Source organism: Thermobia domestica, chromosome 4, assembly GCF_964235325.1.
Source record: "Thermobia domestica chromosome 4, izTheDome1.hap1.1, whole genome shotgun sequence".
In the NCBI taxonomy this organism is placed as follows: domain Eukaryota; kingdom Metazoa; phylum Arthropoda; class Insecta; order Zygentoma; family Lepismatidae; genus Thermobia; species Thermobia domestica.
The window spans coordinates 203,567,246-203,593,131 of NC_137457.1; positions in this window are offsets into that span (position 1 = coordinate 203,567,246).

The window sequence follows — 25,886 nt, forward strand, 5'->3', positions numbered from 1 at the left end:
ACCGAGACGAGCAAGTACTCGAACACTATTACTAAGGGAGAAAAATCAGTCCTTCTGCACCAAGATGTGGAAAGTGAATAAAGAATTCCAAAAAATGAACAGAACAATAAACAACCATGTTTTATACCTTGTTTTTTCCTTAATTTAAAGTTACACAAGATCAACTTCATGTCCATTTTGTTAGGTCTATAAGGCGGTGACGTTAACACAAAATAATAACCATAACTGATTGGATCAAAAGTTAAGCCGTTGTCAATGACGTTGATTTTCTACTCCTTTTGTTCATATCGTCTATACCAGATTGTCTTCCATTCTGCCATTTCTACATGAACTCTCTTGACAGAATACAGAAAACCCTGAATATTTCATATCGGCTTTTTACACTATCATGTGGCTCGTTCACAATCCTATCTTTCAGTCACTTATTATCTACAGATAAGTAAGCTAATTTGGCTGTAGCTGATGGTAGTTGTGTGGGTCCTGGAATTCGCATATTCACTTTCACACACCAACCTCGTTCGATTGGGTTCATACCTTGACCATTTCACTGCTGAAGTTCGAGGTACTTATGAAATCAATGCTGCACAGCTTCTTTGTTAGAAATGGGAAAAGTGGCCATATTGAATCTTGTATATACTTCCTTGCTATATTTGATATGGCTTACACCAGGAAAACAGGACGGTATCAGAGGATTACGAGAAATTAAGAATGCAAGGATCATTCACAATTGGCAGAAAAAGAGATGTTCTTAAACGAAGGTCCTACTCATATGATTATAAAACATTGCTAAAAGAAGGCCACAAAATTTTCTTGGGGATTAACTCAACGTTAGACAACGTTAGCAAGATTAATCCTTCATTCCCTAATACTGTTACGATAAAAGAAGTACAACAGGAATTTTTAAGGAAACAGTTTATCATTTGAGCGACACGTTGACTTAATTCCACTTTTCTTGTGTGATAGTATCTTTAATGCGTAAGAATATAAGTTCGAATGCGGAGAATATTGCTGAGTCTCTGTTGTGTTGTGTTTTAAAACCCACACAAAAAAGGAAGAGTCTTTCTGCACGAAATGGTTTGGACTAAAAATGGCAACTCAAATCTGCATTAAGTACGTTTATAAATCATGTTAAGCGCTATTTTCAACTTTAATTTTTTGGATTTAAAGTACAATTGGACACTGAAATTGCAGAAAGACAGAAATGAGATTCCGGGAAATATCTGCAACGACAAAATTTAAATCTCCCATTGAAACCACGAAAATTCAATCATAGTTCTTGAGAAACTTGGAGATCAATACTAGATGGCTTCCGGTTGATGCAAGCAGTTTTCGAAAAAGTAAAGGTATCTGTATATGGACAAGAATAATGGAAGGAACTACAAACGGGAAATCTGTAGCTGTTGATGGATCTTATTCGGATCTTCTAAGAATCTTAGTACAAGTCTTGATGAGCAGTTGCTGAATCTTTTAAAGCCACATATAAGCGGAACTCAAAGGAAATGCTATGAAATTATTAAATTTAAAGAAACTTTAGCGTCATTAAAAGATTGCTTTCACTGTTTTCATTATGCAACAGGCTGTGACACGTCCTCAGCTATACTCAGCAGTGAATAGTTCGCTGCCTTCAAGATCCTTCAAAAGGAAGAATTGTGAAAGTTAGTCAGAGTCTTCAAGCAACCTAAACTCAATACTGATAAAATGGTCAAGATTACACATTTCTTATTCGCCAGCATGGAGAAGGAAACCTGTCCTCCCTGGTATAAGCCATATCAGGTATAACAAGGGAGTAGTTACAAAGGTTCAATATGGCCACTTTACCCATTTCTAACACAGCAGCTGTTCAGGATTCAATTCGGAAGTCCCTACAACTCCAGGAGCTAAATGGTCTAAGCATGAACCCATTCGAATGAGGTTGGTGTGTGAAGGAGCATATGCGAATTCCAGGACCCACACAGCTACCATCAGCTCCAGCCGGCTAATGTTACTAACCTGTACATAACAAATGACTGCAAGATAGGAATGTGAACGAGCCACATGTTAGTATAAAAGAGCAGATATGAATAATTGAAGGTTTTCTCCTTTTTGCCAAGTTACTTCATCTACAAATGGCAGATCTGAAGACAATCTTATATATATGATGACGAACAAAGCAGTTGAAAACCAAAATACTTAATTGTTGATCCAATCAGTTATGATTATTATTTTGAAATAACGTCCCCGCCTCATGGACCTAACAAAATGGACATGAAGACGATATTGATATAACTTTAAAAAAAGGTATAAAAACAAGGCATAAAACACTAAGGGAGCTTATTGTCTAGTTTACATATTTTGGAATTCTTTAACACGAGCGGCTTCAGTATTCGAAGTAAAAGGAAACCGTAGAAGTCACACACAAGTTAAGGAAAAAAAACAATTCATTAAGTTATCATATTCGCGTAAAACACTGCAATTCAATTGTACGTTTTTAACAATTGTTTATTGTTTGATTGTTTATATGTTAAGATGTTCTAAAGCAGATGATTGACTTCAAGGTAGTGTTGTAAAAAAACGGTTTTTTTTCTGTGAAGTTTTTTTTCAATAAAAAACATCGTTCTTTTTCATGTTTTTTTTCAAATGTCTGTTTTTTTTCTGGCAGCTATTATTTATTGATTTATCTTGAAGATTATTGAAATAATCAATAGAACTTGAATCGAAGCCCTCGTAACTTACAAATCGTTTGTTTCCTTGTACCTATACGAGCAAAATCGTGTGATTATTCCATTTGGACCCAGATCATTTTTGGCGTTTTCCTACTTTGTCAATTAGTGACTTATTGCTCAAAAACCATTTACCCTATTGATATGGTTAAGACCTTGTTTTTTAGAAAAGGAATGTGGCTATTTTTTGGTGTACGTTACATTGCAGTTTTGCGAGCGGCTGGGAAATTACTGAGGGAAATGTAGGGGTGAAAATTTACAAAAAATCCCTAACCGAATTTCAAGATTTTTGTATCTAGCACCACTGATGCCATATGGGTCTAAGTCACCTAAAAAAAATCTTTGGTGGTTGACAAGGTACAGTGAAAATCTAAAGTCGCTGGCTTCCATTCAAAGAGAGAAAGAAAAATTCTCTGTTTCCATACACATGAAATGTTGACACTTTTTACGCCTCAGAAGCAAAAACCAACAGATATGCCGGGGCTACAGCTTCTCTAATTATCCTATTGAAACTTTTTATGGTGCGTTCTGTAGGCTAAAGAGAAGGCTTTCAGGTAGTGGTACATTTGTTGCAACGTAGCGAGCAAGAGGGAAATAATAGAGGGGAAAGGGAAATTTGTCAATTTTTTTTACTTAAAATCAGGAATTAATTGTTTTGGCTGGAAACACTGTCATAAAACAGACGTAAAGTATCTGAAAGTAAACCTTCGTACCCCAAGAATACCTCCTACAAGTATCATGACGATATCTAACAAAGTAAGCATGATTTTTTTTTTTAAATCTCATTCTACCTCAGAAATTCACAATTTTCTTAACATTTACAGAACATAGGTTATTATAAGCCTTAACTGTACTTCCCCTAATTATTCTACCGAAACTTTTTATAGTGTGCTGTGTAGGCCAAGGACGAGGCTTTCAGACAGTGGTACGTCTGTTCGAATGTAGCCAACAAGAGGGAAATAATAGAGACAAAAAGGGATTTTTTCACAAAATTTCTCCCTAAAATCGGAAATTAACATTTTCTGTAGCTGGCAACAGTGCTAGCAGACACACACAAACTATCTTAAAAGAAGCTTTGGTATCCCTATAATATACCCTACAAGTATTGGGACAATATCTAATAAAGTATGCAGGTCATTAAAAAATATTTCAGTCTACCTAAAAAAAATCACAGTTATCTTTCCACTTAGAGAACAAGATCTACTGTAAACCTTAACTGTACTTCCCCTAACTATCCTATTGAAACTTTCTATAGTGCGTTGTGAAGGGTAAAGACAAGACTTTCAGATACTGGCACTTTTGTTCCTATGTAGCCAACAAGAGGGATATAATAGACAAAACACGTAACTTTCCCCTAACATATTGAATTAAAATTTTCCGTAGGTGGCAACACTGCTACCAGACAGACGAAAACTATCTTAAAATAAACACTGGTACATTACTAATATATCCTACAAGTATCATGGCGATATTTAAGAAACAATGCTTTTAATTACCAAAAATATATTTCGATGAAGAGAAAAGTAGGGGAAAATCAAGAGTTATAACCTTAACCCGAATTTTTCGTGCTTCCCCTAATTACCCCACTGTAACGATATGTACCCGAGTTTGTTCAGTAAGAACAAATGTTCGACTGACGTAAGTTGACTTGCATTCCTACGTATAGGTACGGTTTATAACAAAAATTTCGAATTTTTTGCCCAAATTTAAGGAGATTTTAATTTCCGTAGTTGGCAACACTGCGCGCAAGCCCGTCCAATTGATGTCAACAATTAGGTATCCATCAGACGTATCTACCTGACAAGTCTTAAGGATGTCTCTCTACAACGAATGAAGCTACAGGGGAAAAGTAATAAAGAAAATTCGAAAATTCTCGAATTTTTGACTGGGGTGAAATTTGAGAGGGAAATTCGACACACAGAAGAAAAAGAAACTAAAATGATAAACTATGGACCAACCATATTTGGCAAGAAATATATATATACCGATATCTTAATTAGTGACCATACAGGAGCGGATTAAAAAATTGACATATCCGTATGTGCCACTTTGGCCACCTGGGTCCGAAAGGGCTACGAGTGTACATTTAATTACATTTTTTGACTACTAACTTGTGTTGTTGTATTAATTATAGTCTTGACTAATAATAATATCGTTGTTGTAAACAATCACAATTTCTCCTTTTTACATCTTAGTTCCAATACTGATGCTGAGAAATACAGGGTGTTTCAAAATGAATATCGGGGAATTAAGTCTTCGCAGTACTTATTACATTTTACGCACAATTATAAACAATACATCAAATAATAGAACACCTCAAACAGTTTTTGCTTCAAGTGTTCGATGTGAGCTTCATTCGTCACATGGCACACATAGAGTCAATAGGTGAGAAAGGCCCATAAACTTTCCGCCATATGGCACAAAACATTCAATTCACACAGACGGTTGCACTGTAACTACAGATTCAGTCTTTGCAAAGTTAAAACACACAAAGCTTTCTGGTCTCTAGTCTCCATCTTTGCTACTTGCTCTTTCTAACGGCAGACAGAGGAAACAATGCATGGCATGCGTGTGTACAAAACTGTTTGAGTTGCTCTTTGAATTTGATAATACTTATAATTGTAAGTTAATTGTAATAGATACTACAAAGTTTCAAAACCCTAATATTCATTTTGAAACACCCTGCATTACTTCAAATTATTTCATCCTATATTCATGTCTTGTATGTACACTCATGTCCAAGATTATTGTTGTATGTCTATAAATATGTTATTGTAGGAATATAATTTGATAACGAATCCGCCTGGTATTTGTTATAATATTAGTATGTGTATAATCGGCAAAGACATGTATGTGGCAAATTTCATGTCAAAACAGCAGTAAATAAGAAGAATAAAACAAAAATAAAACTTTCTTTCCATTTAGCAACAGTTTCTTTTACTCTTTCTCATTTTCGTATTTATAATTCTTTTCCTTTGAAATTTACAACAAATATACATTTTCCGATTATACACGTAATATTAAAAGTACCCTGCAAAATCATTATCAAATTATATTCTTACAAGAAGACAGTTATAGATATGCGACAATCATTGTGGACATGAATGTACATATCATCGGGCCGACCCCAGGCAATTTGTCGCCCGCGCAATGACGTAATTTGTCGCCTAAATCTTTCTCCAGAAAGAACAAATCTTAAAAGTCACGATTTTAAGTATGCTACTCCAGCATGAACAACGAAAGGGAGGGAAACTACACTCGCACTCAGAAAGGCTTAAATACTTACTACAAATACAATATTGTTGTGTCTGTTTTTTTTTCTTTAAATATTAATCTATTATGTTAGTGAAAGATAAAGCAAATACGTCTGAAAGATGGTAATCCTTTTTATAGAATTCAATATCGAGTTTCAATCTCAACATATCAGTTTGCAATTATAGTGAAACTATCTCTTTTACCTTTATTTCTTTATTTTCCTTCTACATCTGTTATTTTAAAAAAAAAAGTGTTTCCACCTTCCATGATAACAATCTTATTTGCGACAAAGACAAGAGAAGCTTTCGTATCAGAACTTTGATAACTAACCAAAGGGGACAGGCATTCGAGAATTGAGTTCCCGCATTTGACAACAATCAAGCAATTTATTCTGGGATTTATTTTACCATTTGCTTTAGCACTGATCATGTTACTTAAAGTAATGCGACCTAAACATAATTTATGAATGTAGTATTCAAATAGAAGGTCAGCTTAGTCAGTGGTGCCCACCCCCCTCATGTCCATGACGCACCCCCCTCAATTGTCTATCCGTAGGTGTTCTTCCATGAAAAAAAATCTTTTCGATTAATTTTTACACACCCTCAAGCATATTTACATAGATTTTTAATCCCCCCAAATATTTCAATGACGCAATTTGCGTCATAGCCCCCCTGGCTTAGTAAATTTAGCTACCATGATCATGAAGTCTATCTCCAACAAGAAATATTTATTTTAAATAAAACACTTATGACAGATATTGCAGCCCAGTGCAAATGCACGTGTTGCACATATGGTAGAGCCAGCAATGCATATCTAGTCGACAAATTATTTATATGATATTCAGAAAATATTAGTAGGCAAATTAGTATTAGTTTTTACCTTTAGACAAGTTATTTGCATTTTATACTGTTCGTGATATTATTTTCGTTCTTATTAAAGGCCCACTTTCTCGAAAAAAAACAAATGTTCATTTATACTTTTATTTCTTCGTTGATATTGGTGAAACAGTACAGAAACACGGATTATTAGTAGGTACGCAACTCATATAAATTGTAAAATATTTGTACCGTATCAGTATCTAGTGTTTAATTTATGTTGGATTTTATGGTAATTACACCTACATAAAAATACTTCAGACTTAAATGACGTAAGATACATTACAAATGACTATTTGAAAAAAAACGAAATTTAGAAAAAAAAAGGAGAGGCAATGTTTTTTTTTCTAAAAAAAACGTACATTTCTGAAAAAAAACGAACGGTTTTTTTTTTCTATTTACAACACTACTTCAAGGTTTCTGCCATCTGCAAGGATAGTAACAATTGTGTAACTACCGTTAGTTTACGAATCTCCTAAAAAGAAGCAAAGTTTAACTCTCTTAAAAAAGAACGATGTTTCGATATGCGGTACATGCTGACTCCATGTACATTTTTATCCAAGAGGGGGGGTCAGAATTAAAACTCTTCTGTTCGTTTCACGTCGATCTTTGTTGGTTTCAACTTATTGCCCTAGGTTTTTCATAAGTCCAATCAATGCTTACTGCTCAGCACCTTATTTCTTTTCGACTGTACAAAGCTGCTTTTCTGTCAGAAGGCCACGAAGCTTAACAATTTTCCGTAAAAATTATATTACACTTATGGTTGTAATCTTGTAGGGGATCCACATGCAGGTTATTGACTTGAAAATTTGATAGCTGATTTTTAGGTAATTAAGTACGCGACTACATTGTAGACCCAGGCCCGCTTGTCTTGGCCTGTGACTCAAGCCCGGCTAATGAATATATAAAGCTATCGGTTTTATGCACTGAATCGCGATACAAAGTAATTATACAGGCCTGGTAGAACAGGTGTAGAACTCAGACATCAACAAATTTATCAATTGACAGATTTTTTTTTTTTTTTTTAGTTAAGAACACTTGAAAGATATAAAACTTCCTAGGCTCAATTTCCACATCTTGGAGCAGAAGCCATGAATTTTCTCCTTTAGTAATAGTGTTCGAGTTTTTGCTCGTCTCGGTGTCCAAAGAAAGTAATACATACAGCCAGGGTTGGCAAGGTAATTTACTTGTTACGTATTTTACGTAAATTACGCGTAATTTACTAGTTATATACGTCATGTAGAAAACCAGTTTTTTACGCAGACGTAGAAAACTATATTTCTTTCATTAAAACTAAGATCATTTTGAATAGTCGGTTATATTATAAGCTTAGTTTTCTTATTTAATCATTAAAACATAATTATCTTCTAAACATTATATTTAAAACTAATGATTTCATGCCAAATCATAGTAATAAAAGATAATTTTGGATAGCCCCTCGCCGGCCCACTACTACTTTCCACCTATTAGCGCACACCCAAGCACAACCACCCGACATATAAGCACACACATTAAAAATATGTGTTGGTTCGGATATGTTTGAAAGTATCAAGTAACCTTTTGATTATAATAATTTATTGTTATACTTTTGCAGCTTTCAATATAAAACTCGAAACATTTCAGTATACTTTGAAACTTCTATTAGAAAAGAAAAAGAGATTGACTGTTAGGCTCACTTCACCTTCATATTACACACTAACACACACACATAACTGATATGAAAAATACTGATCAGAAAATTCAAATAATGAGATTTTAGAATATACTGATGTGTTTTTCTTCCACGTCTCAACGATACTTTATATACCACTTCACTTAGCACTGGGACATATTGAATTTTCGATGTAAAAATTATTAGATTCTCATTTTAAACAAACAACTGAAAAAATATAAAAGCACCCATCAGAACATTATACTAAATTTTTCGGAATGAACTCATTTATTTTGCTCTTTTTTTCCAAGTCCAACAACAACACTAAATATATTACTTCCCTTAGCACATGTCTATCATTTGAACATTTAATGTAGACATTTTTCATGCTCATAATAAATAGACGAAACTGAAGAAAATATTCAACAGAATATTGAACTACTTGTTTCTTCGTTTTTTCCTTTTTTTTTTAAAGAAATAATTTGTCTTTCTTCCTAGTTCGAATACTGAATATATTTTACTTGGTTCCAATAAAACTGCGTATTTCATTTCATTTGAAACTTAGCCATTATTTTAATTCTAAAAAAAATGTTACATGCCATTTCCATTATAGCTTAGTACAATTCGAACACAATACTCTTAATCACATTAATACTCTTATTCATAACTTGAGTGGTCTTGTAATTTGAGGGTGTAGTATGTTTGAAGTACTTTCTTCGAACGTTCGAAGCTGAGCCGGTTTCTTGTGACGTTATGGACAAAGGACCAATTTGAGAAAGTCTTTCAATTTGCGCTGAAGATGCTAGGATGTTCAGTAACTTCATAGCAAATTCCGACAACTCTTTATGTTCCCGAGTAGCGAAATACCAGAATGTGCGTGGTGTTGTAATTCCCTTCTTCATAAGTTCTTCAGAATTTCCACATTTTCTCCGATGTTGCTGGTAGCTAGTTATTCCTGAAGGGTCGAGGTTTTCCAACAGAAACTCCTCTACTTGTTCGTGATGCTTTTCTCAGACATTGCAGAAAGTCGTCACAAATGGAGACCACGAAGGCTTACCATTGTTGTTATATTGCACAATAGTTTCTTCCATGGCTTCTCTGGCATAAAACTTTTCTCGATTACAGAGGGTTTAAAACATGAAACATGATGAAATGGGTTTTGAACAGTCACGCATGCAAACCGTATTATACAATGCTACTTTACAAAGCCAATACAAAATTCCCAGTTTATGCTTACGGATTAAGTTTTGCAAAATCCAGCTAGATTCCATACAATCTTAGGAAGAATTTTTTTAAACCTCAGCGCGCAGAACGTTTCCTTCTAATTTGTAGACGTGTTTCTAATTTTTTACGTACTTTACGTATTTTACGTAAATTACGCGTTTTTTACGCGTATTTTACACGTCACGTAGAAAACCTTTTTTTACGCGTAATTACCCAACCCTGGATACAGCTAATAACTTTCGCTTAGCCTGAAAATTAAACTTGCGTATATAAAAAATTTCGATGAGTCCTTTCCAACCATGACTCACTTCATCAAGATTCTATATTGATAACGCTCCGTATCTATTACACTAATGTTCAGGCTATAGAACCATAAAGTCATTCTGTCTCGCACGGTTCATCTTGCAGTAGAGACTGCCATATCGCACACTCTTATGAAGCCGATTGGAGGATTTGCATTTCTCGATCTTCTAAACGTTTTCTCACCGGTGAATAAAGTTCTGGTAAGCTTCCCCTCTGTAGCAGATTAGTGCACCAACTGTATTAGATTTTTGACACCTTTCATATCTGAGACGGAATGATCAACAAGGAGAATTTCTGTAATCTTACGTCTACTGTCCATCGACTCAAAGGTATCTTATCATGAGCAGAAAGCTGCTTCACAAAATGAACCCGATTAATCGCCAGCAGTTGAGGCCTACGAAGTGTATTCACCCTAACACTGAACCAGACTGTCTTTTTTCCTGGTATATAGGCGAGCATATTCATGAACGTTGTTCAGAGCCCTCCTAGATCACCAAGTCAATTCCTTTACCATAATAGAAGCACCAAATCGTATGTAGAAATCTGCATGGATGATCGCTGCATATTGCGGAATATCATGGCAAACTGCCAAGAGTACATTCCTTGGTAAGTCAAGCTAAGAGCCGTTAACATTGGCTAGAAGAAAGTCGAAACACACAGATATGTACTTAGATCCATACTTCAGACTGTTTCAAGAGATCACTGTATTAAAAAGTTACAGAAACATTCAGATACTATACTAAGAGGTGATGTCGAGATATGTGTTGTTCTCTTATCAAAACGAATCCAAGCAGTTAGCATGCACTACAAGCAACCAGACATAGTAATATTTGATAAGAAGCGTAGTGAGATTAGGATTTTTCAATTGCAACTCACACGCCGTAATACTTAAAAATCTGTTGAGAAATTACTTTCATATGGCGAAAGATTTAAGATTTATCTACAAGGCTGCCGTCTGTGGTGTTCTGCAGAAATAATAGTATTACTAATTGTATATATCAGGATGCATTTAGATAAAAAGATTATAATAGCAGATCTCCAGATCCCGCATGATACTTGCATTAGAACGAGTGGAATCAGTTTGCATGGAGTACAACAGAAGGGAGCGGGCGCCTTGAAATGGGAAATGTACGGCTACTCATATTGTCCTTAGGACATGCAAATTGGAAATAAACGGGTTTAAACCCAGTGACGTGCGGAACAAGAAATCTTCAGCTGAGAAGGAATGAATATCACGGTGAGCTCATGAGTTATAGTAAAGAGAAAGCGCGTTAAAATGATGTTCAAGTAGATGGGTCACTTGCGATAGGATAGGCATCCCCGAGCTTGTGAAGCTTTTTCTAATATACATCAACAACAAGAGAAAACGCCTTAAAATGAGAACATTAGTTGAGATGACACTTGACATCATTGTAATAGTATTCTACAAAGTCAGAAAAGAGATATTAATGAGATTAAATCGATCTCTAAGTGATGCGGTGATCAAAGAAAAATTTTTTAGGATGGACGGGGATGTTCAATTTTTAATTAGTGGTTTAAAGTGCAACAGGCGTGCCAATAATTAGGTGGAAAATGTTTACGTTATAGTCAGTCTTGTGTTCACTACCAACTTAGTAACACTGGTCATCACAATTCAACCAAACTGTTTGCTAATCAAATAATCCTTTCATATACGTTCACTGTATTCTTTGATTAGTAACAAAGTGCCACACATTTCTTTGAGCAGAAAAATTCATTTATTTCAGAAGTATCTTGATGAAAATTCTCTATATCCAAGTTCTTGAATGTAAAAGTAATGTGATAACACGGTAGCATTTTCTTGTTAAGAATATCGTATCACATTTAGTCATTCTGACATCCTCTTTCCCTCTAATCCTATACACTTCTGTTCTTGGTGTGTCTATGCTGTCTTACACTTAAGATTAAATCAAGTCTTCACTAGCGTCTCGTGTCTCGATTTCCTTTTCTCAAACAACCTTTGGATTGCTACTCATCTTCAGAAAGCTTCGCCGCAACGAATGTGTAATTCTGAGATACACACCTGTGCGTTAGATATTAGCAATATAATCCCCCTGTATTTCTTCAATATTTAAATATCAAGTACTAATACCATAATTCTACTTTTCTGCTTACAGTAAATAAGGGCAGCTGAAAAAATTTCTGAACGGTTCAAAGTTGCACGGCCTTTACGAGGTATCCAGTTAAGTAACGAATAGACACATTGTTTCAGGAAATGGTATAGAAGAACTTTTGTGTATCCTTTACACTATGACAACATTAGTGAAAATGCAGAATGACCATGCCTACTCATGAAAAATTTGCACATCACTATACTCAACAGATGGAAGCCCTGGAGTCAAATACGGTATCAGAGTATACAAGAAATTAACAACTCAAAGAACATTCACAATTTGCAGGAAAAGAGGCTTTCTTTAGCGAAGTTCCAAGAGATATAATTATCGAAAAGTGCTTAATTATGGGCACAAAATTTTCTCGGGGATAAACTCAACGTTAGACACAACGTTAGCAAGATCAATCCTTCATTCCCAAATACTGTAACGATAACAGAATTTCTACAGGACTTTTGTGCTTATTAGTTTATCAGTTCATCAGCTTTATAAATTCATCACCCGGACTTCTCTCACAGGCCAAGAGAAGCGGGTCTAGGTCTACAATGAAATCACGTTCGTAATTACCTAAAGAACTACTATTAGAGTTTCAGAACAATAACCTGCATGTGAATCCTTTACAAGCTTACGACGACAGGTGTAATATGACTGTTACGGAATATTATTAAGCTTCGTGAACTTCTCTCTGAAAAGCAGCTTGGTACAGTCGCAAAGGAAAAGGTGCTGCGAAATAAGCATTGAATGTCTTTATAGCCTATAAAACCTAGGGAAATAAGTTGAAACCAACTGGGTCGACGTGTTGTTGAGGTTTCATTCTTACCCCCCTCTAGGATAGAAGTGTACATGAGGTCTCTGCATGTACCGCATATCGAAACATCGTTCTTTATTAAGAGAGTTAAACATATCTTTTTTTAGGATATTCCAAAACTAAACGGTAGTATAAAAATAGAATCTTGATGAAATGAGTCAAGCTTGCAAAACACGCATCGATATTTTTTATAAACTCCAGTTTAACTTTCTGGCTAATAGAAAAATTATCGCAGTCTCTTTTATTTTCTTTGGGCAGCGGGATGAGCAAGTTATTGGACACTAATTCCAAGAGGGGAATTTCAGGGCTTCTGGTACAAGATGAGGGAAGTGAGACTAGGAAGTTTTATATCTTTCAGGTGACCTTACAGAAAATATCCCAATGTACCCTAAGTAAAAAAAAAATAATAAAAATAATTAGAAATTATGTCAGTTCATTACTTTCTTGGTATATCTGTTATACACCTGTTCTACCACACCTGTATAACATCTTTGTATCGCGAATCAGTGATTTACACCGATATCTTACCTGCGTGCAGTTAGCCCCCCTCATGCTAAATTTAAAATTATTTCTATGTCAATCGTTTAATGCCTTTGATCAGGTATGATCAACAATTTTTAACGTTTGATCAGCTTTACTAACATAAATATAAGCGATATTTAGTTGGGTGGCTAACTACACGCTAGCCCCCTCTTCACGTCAGATTCGAAATTTTTTGATGTCAATCTTTTGACCATCGTTGATTAGGTTTCATCAAAAATTTTCAACGTTTGATCAACGTTAGTAACAGAGATATAAGAATTTCAAAATGCGGGGCCAGCCCCCCATTCACCTCCGATTCGACTTTTTTTTATGTCAATTGTTTGATCATTGCTTGATCAGGTATGATCAACAACTTTCAACGTTTGATCACCTTTACTAACATAAATATAAGCGATATTTAGTAGGGGGGATAACTACACGCTAACCCCCCTTCACGTCGGATTCGAAATTTTTTGATGTCAATCGTTTAATCAACGTTTGATCAGGTTTGGCCAACAATTTTCAACGTTTGATCAACCTTAGTAACAGAGATATAAGGGTTCCAAAATGAGGGGCCAGCCCCCCTTCACCTACGATTCGACTTTTTCTTATTTCTATCTATTGACCATCGTTTGATGAAGTATGATCAACAATTTTTAACGTTTGATAAGCTTTACTAACATAAATATAAACGATATTTAGTAGGGGGGCTAACTACACGCTAACCCCCCCCTTCACGTCGGATTCGAAATTTTTTGATGTCAACCGTTTAATCAACGTTTGATCAGGTTTGGCCAAATATTTTCAACGTTTGATCAACCTTAATAACAGAGATATAAGGGTTCCAAAATGGGGGGCCAGCCCCCCTTCACCTACGATTCGACTTTTTCTTATTTCTTTCGATTGACCATCGTTTGATCAAGTATGATCAACAATTTTTAACGTTTGATCAGCTTTACTAACACAAATATAAGCGATATTTAGTAGGGGGGGCTAACTACACGCTAGCCCCCCCTTCACGTCAGATTCGAACTTTCTTGATATCAATCTTTGATCATCGTTTGATCAGGTTTCATCAGCAAAACTCAACGTGTGGTAAATTTTAGTAACATATAAGGGTTACAAAATAGAGAGCCAGCCCCCCTACACCTCCGATTCGATATTTTCTGATTTTAATCGTTTAATCTTCGTTTGATCATGTGTGAACAAAAATTTTTAAAGTTTGATCAACTTTACTAACAGAGCTATACAAGTTAATTAACTCTGAGAAGGAAATAATTATAAATAGCCACCTACCAGGGGAAACATTCGGTTATCTACCCAGCGACGCAAATCTGTATTCAACATAGGGGGGGGAGGTAGAGTGACGGATAAAACCGTTAGCAATTTTTTAAGATGTTTAAAATATTTATGAAGTAGGGTGGGAGTGATGGATAAGACCGTTAGCAATTTTTTAAGATGTTTAAAATATTTATGAAGTTGAAAAACAATACTGTGGAGTATCAGAAAACTAGAATTCTCTTTAGGGGTGCGCACGAGACAAGATTTGTGGTTGCCTCGTCTCGAAAATGTTCTGTCAAATTGATTTCTTGACTCGAAAAACGTATATTTTTGTATTGGAAGAGTTGTGTCTTTACTCGAATTAAGTCAGGAAATTCCTGTCTCTACTCATCTCGTGAGCATCCCTAATTGTCTTCAACATTGGGAGACCTGCAGGGGCAGATTTGAGGCTATTCTGAGAGGACATAAATTTCTTCTAACTTTCCTTTGTGGTAATCGGACACAAATAATCTTATTTTTCCCCAAAACACATCTCAAATCGAATTATTGGAGGACAGTCCCCCTGGGTTCCAAGATTGGAAGGGACTTTTCCCCCCAGAGTTTCGCCAGTGTATCTACCTATGCAGAAAATTAAAGTAAATCGGAATTTTGTATGCTAATAGGATGGACCAATAAAAATCTCTTCCCTGAAGGAAAATGAGTGCAGAAAGTTGGAGAGAATAAATTCTCTTCTTTTCGTTTCAAGTGATTCAAATAGCGCGTTGTTTCACAATAATGAGACAAAAGCAGTCAAGATAGGTATGTAAAACTAACGTGAAAAGAGTTTTTTTTTTTAATTTGTAACTCTCTTGGACCATGGAGTAGTGAAGAAACTCCTGAATCAGCAACATCAAATAACAGCTGAAGCATCTTTATGCATCAATTTACGTTAAGTACCGTATTGTAATCTTTCGTGTACAGTCGGAAACAATAATAAGTAAAGGTGGAGGTATAAGAAACAATAGGTCCAACCTATACTTAATATTGTTTCTGACTGTACATCTATTCTTGCTTACTTCTTACTTAATTCTGTGTAATTTCCTTGTGTAGACTGCTAACAAAATTTTAAACGTTTAGGTACTTGTGTGCCCAAGGACGTAGACATTTCGAGACCTTAGGCGACAAATATCTCCGCGTCGCCTGCCCCCCCACCTTCGGTGCCTTCACCTAGACGAAACTTACCCCTTTGTGAGTATCTGTTAATAATTATGTTTGCAAGTTTCTACAAACATTGGAAATTATATACAAAAATACGTTATTATCTTTGCTATTTAATTTCAAAACTTTACTCTCATATTGATGTATGTAATTTATATCAGATTGCACTACTGTAATACAAAGCAATGCCAAAGGCGTTATTCGGAGTTATATATTTTTATGCATTTTGTACTTTAGATTTTCCGTAAACATTATTCTTCTAATGCTAAACCGAGTACTTCTACCAATATATATAGGTATATAGTGTATTTATAATTTATACACTATGTTAAGTGTGGCAAGTGCAAACCATCATATCTTTCACTTACGAGCCGCCACCGCTATCAATTTTACTTTCTTATCTACCTAGAAGATTGTTGAGCTTGCTTGGAAAGAACTAAAATTTATTTAATAGTTATTTATTTGTAACGCTGTTCGTCCGAGGGCATTTTCTTTGATAAGGACACCAGTGACCGCCATGACGTACAAAGCAGCCGCAGGTTCCTGTGTAAGCTATTTTTAAAATACCTGTATATATGATTAACATTTTTCGAAAGCAAAAGTAAGGTTACTTTATTGAAGTAATCAGGGTGTAGCCAGTAGGTTTAAGTAGGAGGGGCCCTTCGTTTTTGAAGAAGGGTTAGCTACAATGTATAAAAAAACAAACAAAAAAAGTATGTGTTGCAGTTAGTGTTTTTTGAGACCTGAAAAATCGGAAAATTTTTGTTACCTTCCGGAAAAGTAAAAACACTGTTATTTAACTTATTATTATTATTATTATTATTATTATTATTATTATTATTATTATTATTATTATTATTATTATTATTATTATTATTATTATTATTGCTTTTTCTCCATAAATTATGTTCCAGGTAGTTTTTATTATGTTTCATCAAGAACTACTGAACCGGACCAAACATTATATTTTTGTGCATAACTTTTTCAATTTAAGCCCTTGTACACACAACTTATCTATAAAAGTTACCAAGAAAGTTATATTGGTTTTTCACCCACCACCTTCGAACATCGATGTGTTACCTCTGGCTAAGACTACCTGGAAGATTAAAGATAATCCCCATCAGGCACGTAGCCAGGATTTTGCAAAAGGGGTGGTCCGTGACGAAATACTGTGGTTATCACACTACGGGCTTGATCATTCTAAACTATTTTATTGGCAACATATATTATTTCGTTTAGCCAGGATTTCGTAATGGCGGGGGTATGGGGCGTGAAATGAAATACTGTGGTCACACACCAGGGGATCGATCAATCGAAACTATTTTACTGGCAACGTACCCATATTGTTTTTTTTTAGGACAATAAAATTAGGACATGTTAGTAAATTTTTTAATCAGAAGAAACTATGATGAAATCTTGAGTAAAAGAAAATAAAAAGTATTGAAATGAATTAGTCTTCCGAGCTCATTCGAACTCAGTTCAACTTTTCTTCTTCTTTTTCTTATCTTCGTTTAATGCCGTCAAGGATAGCAATGAGATCTTTTTCGGGAGTAAAGGCATGCTATAAAATGGATTAGTGTTGAAGCGAAATTCAAAATGAGTCATATTATTGGTGAGTCTGGGCATTTCTTAAGTTCTATCTGAGAGTCTATTTTATTGAACCGTTTATCAATCGTCATTTGTAGCCCATAGGATTAATTTGGAGATGGAAATCAGAATGTTTCGTTACGCTTGCTGTACCTTTATATTTTTGACGCTGATTTATCCTTTTCACGTATTTTTTCATCTTTCCTTATTATTTTCATTTCTGGACAGCAAAGAAGGGGGGACCCATCCCTTTGGCTACGTGCCTGTTCCCAAAGCATCGATGATCTTCTGCCAACGTTCTGGGAGACCATGGATTCCATCGCGGTAGAACTTCGTGAAGCATGAAGCGAAGAAGATATCAAATGAATTTTGTATCTCTACTATGGATTTGAACTGGCATCCTCTAAGGTGACTGTCCAAGGGATGGAACAGGTGATCGTACGGTGCAATGTCCGTGGGGTATAGCCGATGCAATAGTGTTTCCGATTCAAGGTGTAGAATGGTGTCCCGGGTCATCGTTACCACGTGGGGCTTAGCGTTATCCTGTAACACGAGGACCCGTTTGCGATTCAGAACTGCTGGCTCCACATCTTTGAGTTTTCCTTGGACACGGTTCAACTGCTGACAGTACACAGTTGCATTGATGCTCTGACGAACTGAAAGCAGTTTAAGATGCACTATGCAGCGAGCACTCCACCGAACACACAAGAGAACTTTCTTCTGATGCAGTGCTGGTTTCGACTGTTTTGGAACTGGTTCATGGATGCTAACCAATGATGGCGGCACCGTAGAGCTTCGTACAGGTCCCACTCATCATCACATGTCAACATCCTGTCCAGAAATGGCTCCTTCCTCGGACGAGACAACAAAGAAAAACAGGTGTCTGTTCGCGTTGCCTTCTGGCCCGGAGTTTAATCATGTGGGATCCATCGACTCAACTTGTAGTGTTTCCACAGTTGATGGAGGTGCTGCCGAATGATTTCTTCACTCATATTGAATTGTAGTCCCAGTTCCTCACACGTCTGGCACTGTTAGCCTAAATTGTTGCTTCCAGATCTTCATTTTGTACATGTTTTGGTCTTCCGGCATATGATGCGTCTTCGAGTGTTTCGTCACTGTCCTTAAACTTATTAAACTACCACTGCACTATCCGCGTAGTCACGACACCCTCACAAAAGGCCTGGCATATCTTCTACTTCATTGCAGCGTCATTTGACCCCAGTTTGAACTCGTACAGCATACACGCCCTTATGATTCTGTGGAGGTCCCATATTCACTGTCCTTACGCAAGTTCACGGAATAACTGAAGAGTCACATTCAGTTAGTACGTTGGTTATACCCACACCAAAAAGTGACCTTCGCCTTATCTCCATTCGCATTCAACTCACGGTGTGAGGGCCAATGGATAACATACCTACACAAAAAGGGACAGAACATTCTTGGCTACCTTTATACATAAGACTGATCTTTGGAATTGCAGTTAATTTCTTCCTGAGAAAAGTATTTCCTGACAAAAGTAAAATAACGTTACCTTCTGCTGGTTTCAAAAATGTGGTCCTGTAGTGGCCAAACGGTCAGTGATTGCTGGCTGTGCTTATTGAGACATTTTCTCTGGATCACAAAATTTACAACATATCAGAGTTTCAGTCATTTTGATCGATCTCCACAATATCCAGAGAAACGACAAAACCGGTATTCCCTACTTTGAAGTCATCTTTGCATGGGCAGAGTTTAGTTACTTTAAAGTGGCCCTTTTAATCAAGGGGACCCTTTTTTGAAAAGGGGCCCTTTGCCCCCTTCAACCTCTTTCCCGAAAGAAACAAAATATACGTGTCGATTTATTTTCGGTCTTGTATATATGGGCCAAGTTTGAAGGAAATCTAATGAAGACCGGAAAATTATTATTTATATATAAACATTAAGGCTGTCGTTGGGGGGGAAGTCACTTTGGGGGGCTGGCCCCGTTGGGAGCGCCCCCTGGCCTACACCCCTGGAAGAGATAAAAAAACAATGCAAGCCGTTCTCACTGTCATGGCACCGGTTTCACACCGGTTCCTCACACCCTTTTTTATGCTAGTCACTTTGACCCAGGTGGATGAAACAAAGATCAGGAGTGTGTCAGAAATATAAAGATCTAGAACCGATTTTCTTGTATTTTCATTAAAATAATAATAAATACAAATTTCCACTTGTAGAATGCAATAATTCCGCGTGAGTCGATGAATACTTTAACATTGTAATTGAATCTGGAACACTATCACAAAATCATTAGTGCATCGTTACTGATTCTTAGTACAACAACCCCTAACGTCAGTGGTTCATTACAGTAGGTGCTACAAGTAAAATATCATTGGGATCATGATGAACTTGCCCTTATTTCAAGAACTAATGATAAAAATTGTGCCATTCGTTAGTGCATCATAAGTACTTCTAGAAAAAAATAACATTTTGTATGGTATTTGATATTTCTGAAGTCGGACCACCCACCGAAAATCTTGAATATGTACCAGAATAGGGTAATACTAACCTTAGTGCTCAGTGCGCTTTAGTGCACTAATAATGCACTAATGATGGTGAAAATCTGTCTGCATAAAGACGGGTGACTTCATATGAAGAATGACCCCATCAAAAATCTTCAAAAACTCGTAAACTCTGATAGCACTAACGTTAGTTCTTAGTGCACTAATGTGCACTAACGATGCACTTCCGATGGACGACGTTTGGTGTAATTTGGGAAAGGTGAGGAGCCAGCATCAGACACGTAAGTTGATGGTTTGTTCATGGTAGATTGCGTAAGTTTAAAGTTAATTTTCTCGAAATACTGGGAGGTCACAATTTTTTAAAAAAGTTGTGCAAAAGTGTACAAAATTGATACATTATTTTTGTTTACTTAAGTCATCGGCATGAAGATTCCGCACTCAAGTTGATGGTTGAGTTCGAAATTTTAGAGCTAATTTCCTGGAAACACAGGGGTGAACAAAATTATTTGAGTTTAGTTGATTTTGAGTTTAACGTTCTTTCAGCAGCGAGGCTATATGATGGGGGCGGGACCTACCGATTAACGTGGAATCCGAAGTACATCAACTCCCGCTGGGAATCGAACCCAGATCTCCCACACCAAAGGCACGTACGCTACCGCTCAGCCACGGAGGAGCTCACAAAATTATTTGAATGCTGTACAAAATTCTGCGGGACAGGTACAATCTTATTTGCTTAGTATATGACAGATATTCAAAATCGGCACTCCATTTGATGGTTTGCTTACGGCAGAAACCACAACTTTAAGGCCATTTTTTTCGAAATACAGGGGTATACAAATTTTTTAAAAAGTACGAAAGTGTACAAAATTCGTAGATTATATTTGTCTACTTAAGTCTTCGGTATGAACACTCCGTACTCCAACATGATCGTTGAGTTCGAAACTTTGACGGTAATTTTCTCGAAACACAAAAGTGTAAAAAATTATTTTAAAGGTGTACAAAATTGTACGAAATTCGCATATTATTTTTAGCTACCTAAATCTCGAATCTGGTGATTCCGCACTCGAACATCAAATTGGAGTGCGGAATTTTGATCGTAAATTTCTGGAAACACATGGGTGTACAAATGTGTTTAAAAGATGTAACATGTTTAATACGTGATTTGCCGATTCAGGACTCTAAGTTGACAAACCTTTAGACCCTATTAAACGTTTAATAGTGTTTATATATTTAATTCGATTATATACGTCAGGCATTTCTTTACTTTTAAAGATTTTTCATAAATATTATTCTCACCGTGCGAAGCCCAGTACACATTCTTGTTTCATTGTTTGAAAAGACACTTAAAATACACTTAAGTACACTTAATAGTTGTTTATTTCTAGCAGCGTATAGTATCTGTCATAAAGTTAATCAAACGTTGGCACTTGTTGTTCAAACCTGAATAAACGTAGATATAACAACTGATATAAGAAAACACCAAATTGGAGGTGTGAGGGAAGGGGCTGGCGCCCCATTTTTTTAGAACCTTCTTTCTCTGTTAGTAAAATTCGTCAAACTTTGAAAATTGTTGATCACATTTGATCAAACGATGATCAATGGATTGGCATCAAAAAATTTCAATTCTGACACGAAGTGGGGCTAGCGTGTACTTAGCTCCCCGTAAAAAATATAGCTTACGTTTGTATTAGTAACGATGATGACACGTTAAAAATTATTGATCATACCTGATAAAACCAAGACCAAACAATTGACATACGAAAAGACCGAGTCGCAGGTGAAAAGGGCTAGTGTGTAGTTAGTACATTGCTTAAATTTATGTTAGTAACGGAGATCAAACGCTAAAAATTGTTGATCGATCAAACGATTGACATAAGAAAAGATCGAATCGGAGGTAAAGGGGGGGCTGGTCCCCCATTTTGGAACCCTTATATCTATGTTAATAAAGTTGATCAATCGTTGAAAATTGTTGATCTAACCTGATCAAATGATGATCAAAAGATTGACATAAAAAAATTTAGAATCTGACGTGAAGGGGGCGCAAGCTCTTTTAACGTCATCGAAATGAGGTAGTGTTGAATTTATGACCAAGATTACAGAAATTCTTCTCGTTGATCATTCCGTCTCAGATATGAAAGGTGTCAAAAAGCTAATACAGTTGGTGCCCTAATCTGCTACAGAGAAGAAGCTTACCAGTGAGAAATATACCCACCAGTGAGAAAATGTTTAGAAGATCCAGCAATTCAAATCCTCCAATAAGCTTAATAAGAGTGTGCGATAGGCAGTCTGTATGTCGTGCAAGATGAACCGTGCGAGTCAGAAAGACTTTAAGCTTCTATAGCCTGAAAATTAGTGTGACAGATAGGTAGCGTTATCAATATAGAATCTTGATGAAGTGAGTCAAGGTTGCAAAGGACGCCTAGAATTTTTTTATAGACGAAAGTTTAACTTTCAGGCTAAGCGAAAGTTATTAGCTGTATCTATTATTTTCTTAGGACACCGAGACGAGCAAATACTTGAACACTATTACTAAAGGAGAAAATTCAGTTCTTCTGCTCAAAGATGTGGAAAGTGAGCCTAAGAAATTTTATATCTTTCAGGTTTCTTACTGAAAAACTCCCAATGTAACCTAGGTACAAAAAAAAAATCTGTCAATTGATAAATTTGTTGGTTTTTGTTTTCTACACCTGTTCTACCAGGCCTGTATTATTTACTTTGTATCGCGATTCAGTGCTTTAAAGCGCTAGCTTTATAATTTCAATGGCCGGACATGTCTCACAGGGCAAGATAAGCGAGCCTGGGTCTACAAGGTAATCACCTACTTAATTACCTAAAAATCAGCTATTAGAGTTTCAGGCTAATAACCTGCATGTGGATCCTTTACAAGATTACAACCATAAGTGTAATATAAATTTTACGGAAAATTGATAAGCTTCTTGTCCTTCTGACAGAAAAGCAGCTTGGTACAGTCGCAAAGAAACAAGGTACTAAACAGTAAGCATCGACTAGACTTATAATGTATAAAACCTAGGGCAATAAGTTGAAATCAACAGGGATCGACGTGTAGTAGAGCTTTTATTCTTACGCCCACTCTTGGATAAATATATACATGGAGTCTTTGCATGTACCGCATATCGAAACATCGTTCTTTATTAAGAGAGTTAAACTTTGCTTTTTTTTAGGAGATTCGTAAACTAAACGGTAGTTAAACAATTGTTTCTATCCTTGCAAATGGAAGAATCCTTGGAGTCAATCACCTGCTGCAGAACATCTGAACATATGAACAATCAATCAATAAACAGTTGTTATACAATTGTTATACAAACGTACAATTGAATTATACTGTTGTACGCGAATGTTACAATGAATTGGTTTTTGTTCGTTAACTTGTGTGTGTCCTTCTACGGTTTCCTTATATTTGGGTACTAAAGCCGCTCGTGTTAAAGGATTCCTAAATATATAAACTAAATAATAAACCACCTTCATGTTGTATACCTTGTTTTTATACCTCCTCTTGGAGTTAATCAAGATCGACTTCATGTCCATTTTGTTAGGTCTATGAGGCGGGGCGTTATTTCAAAATAATAATCATAACTAATTGGATCAACAATTAAGCAATTGTCAAGGTCATATGGGTTTTCAACAGCCTTGTTCGTCATCATATTTATAAGATTTTCTTCCGATCTGCCATTTGTACATGAAGTAACATGGCAAAATGGAGGAATCCTTCAATATTTCATATCTGCTATTTTATACTAACATGTGGCTCGTTCACATTCCTATCTTGCAGTCACTTCTTATGTACAGGTTAGTAACATTAGCCGGCTGGAGCTGATGTTAGCTGTCTGGGTCCTGGATTCGCATATACTCTTTCACACACCAACCTCATTAGATTGTGTTCATGCTTAGACCATTTAGCTCCTGAAGTTGGAGGGATTCCGAATTGAATGCTGAACCAGTTGCCGTGTTAGCAGGGGGTAAACTGGCCATACTAAAACTTTGTAACTACTCCCTTGTTATACCTGATAGGCGTATACCAGGTAGGACATGATTCCTTCTCCATACAGGCGAATAAGAAATGTGTACTCTTTACCATTTTGTCAGGATTGAGTCTTGGTTGGTTGAAGACTCTGACTAACTTTCAAAATTCTTCTTTTTCATGGATCTTGAAGGCAGCCAACTATTCACTGCTGAGTTTAGCTGAGGACGTGTCACAGCCTGTTGCATCACGAAAACAGTGAAAGCAATCTTTTAATGACGCTAAAGTTTCTTTAAATTTTATAATTTCGTAGCATTTGCTTTCAGTTCCGCTTATATGTTGCTTTAAAAGAATCAGCAACTGCTCATCAAGACTTGTACTAAGATTCTTAGAAGATCCGAATAAGACCCATCAACAGCTACAGATTTCCCGTTTGTAGTTCCTTCTATTATTCTTGTCCATATACAGCTACCTTTACTTGTTGGAAAACTGCTTGCAGCACTTGAAGCCGTCTAGTACTGATCAAGTTTCTCAAGAACTGTTATTGAATTTTCGTGGCTTCAATGGCAGATTTAAATTCGATCTTTGCAGATATTTCCCGAAGTATACTTATCTCTAAGATTGAACCAGACTGTCATTTGGCCTGGTGTGTATACTAGCATATTCATGGCCGTTGACCAGAGCCATTCTAGATCACCAAGTAAATTCCTATACTAAAATATAAGCACCAGATCGTCTATAGAATTCTGCATAGATGATCGCATCATATAGCGGAATATCATGGCAAAGTGCTTAGAGTACATTCCTTGCATAGTCCAGCTAAGAGCCATTGGCAAGAAGAAAGTCGAAGCACACAGATATGTGCTTAGAACTATACTTTAGACTGTTTTCAGAGAACTATGTATTACCGACTTACAGAAACATTCAGATATTTTATTAAGAAGAGATGTCGAGATACATGTTCTCTTATCAAAACGAATGCAAGTAGTTAGCATGCAATACAACCAGGCAGACATAGTAATATTTAATGATGTGTAGTCAGATTAGGATTTTGCAATTCGAACTTACACGCTGTAATAGACTAAAATCTGTTTAAAAGGTACCCTCATATGACATATCTACAAGGCTGCCGACTGTGGCTTTCTGCAGAATTATTGGTATTATAAATTGTAGATATCTGGATGCATTTACATAATAAGATAATAGCAGTAGATGTTTATACTCGCCATGATACTTGCATTAGAACTAGTGGTGTCAGTTTGCATGCAGTACGAACGACGAGAGTGGGCGAGTTAAAATGGGAAAAGTACTACAGCACGTATTGTTCTTGGGACATGCAAATTCTAAATATTCGAGTTTAAACCTATTGACGTGCGGAATAAGATGTCTTTACAACACGCGTGCCAATAATTCGAGGGTTATATTTCGAAGTGTCCGGTAAGGCTAAACGGCTTATGCCGGCTTATGTTCTTACAATGCTGTGAAATTTGAAATTCAGCAGTGGACATCGGTATCTATTCCTTAATTCCTAATAGCTTACAGCTAGTAAAAGAATTCAACAATGAATCCGAGGCCGTAGGATTTTGTGTTGTGTACCTACGTCTCAAAAACGAAGCAGCAGTTTTTGTTTTAACTCACATTATAGGATGGAGTACCATGTAAAAAACCGTAGATTTACTTCTCCCTTTTATAAGACGAGGGTATTACAGTTGAATAGCTTTGGGAACGAAAAGCGGTTTGTTTTAGGTGGGTCCTTGGGATAAAAAAAATGTTATGATACCAAATGTAAAAAAGACAAGTATTAATTTATCAATGATTAACAAGCAATTGCTATACTTCCCGTTTAAAAGCAACGACATTAGTTTTTAAGATTGCTTCCTGCTGAAGAAATCTACT